The sequence below is a fragment of the Trachymyrmex cornetzi genome, unplaced genomic scaffold (assembly GCF_001594075.2).
Source record: "Trachymyrmex cornetzi isolate Tcor2-1 unplaced genomic scaffold, Tcor1.1 scaffold1093, whole genome shotgun sequence".
NCBI lineage: Eukaryota > Metazoa > Arthropoda > Insecta > Hymenoptera > Formicidae > Trachymyrmex > Trachymyrmex cornetzi.
In genome coordinates this window covers 657,129-658,125 of record NW_017295646.1, presented here as the reverse complement: position 1 = coordinate 658,125, position 997 = coordinate 657,129, and positions in this window count along the sequence as shown.

Sequence of the window (997 nt, the reverse complement as noted above, 5' to 3'; positions counted from 1 at the left end):
TTTAAATGTCAAAATGTCATCGCATAGTTATTATTAGAAAGAATTGGAAAGAGTAAGGGCACTAGGAGTCGGGCGCAGAAGACGTCGCAAATAATACACTTATAAAGAATGAAACTTCTTTATTCACTAAACGCGCTTACACGTTTCGACCATCGACATCTAGAATGGACCGCTGATGGCAATGGTGGGGGTAGAAAGACGATTAGAGTGAGAGGCAGGAATAATAAGATCGTTCTTTCTCTGTTTACTGTTGTTTCTAACTACTGTTGGATTAACAACAACCAATCAGGCTTCAGTAAACAGAGAAAGAACAATCTTATTATTCCTGCCTCTCACTCTAATCTTCTTTCTACCCCCACCATTGCCATCAGCGGTCCATTCTAGATGTCGATGGTTTCGACTCATTTTTGAGCCTTCCTCAGAGCAAACACACATTAACATATACTATAAAGTAAAAATCATCCTATCATATGGTGAGCTCCCCTACATCGAGAATTTAAATGTCAGAATTAAATAAAAAGAAAGAAAAGAAAATGAAAAAGAAGGAAAATATTAAAAATGTCAAATTAAAGAATATAGAAACTAATTTATCGAAAATAAATTTTAATTCAAACTAACCGAAAATAGGGACGCTCACCACGATTACAAAGTACCGTATCGCAAACAATATATTATGAATAATTCAAGAACCGGTTCCTGATATGTTGACCAGTCGATATCAGACACAGTGAGTCACTTTTTTAGTTATTAGTTAGTACTAATGAAAATTGTAAAATGATAAAAAAAATTATTGCTGTGTACGAACGACACCGACAGTCGGTGTCCTTCTGACGAAATTTTTTTTATCATTTTACAATTTTCATTAGTACTAACTAATAACTAAAAAAGTGACTCACTGTGTCTGATACCGACTGGTCAACATATCTCAGGAACCGGTTCTTGAATTATTCATAATATTGTTTGCGATACGGTACTTTGTAATCGTGGTGAGCGTCCC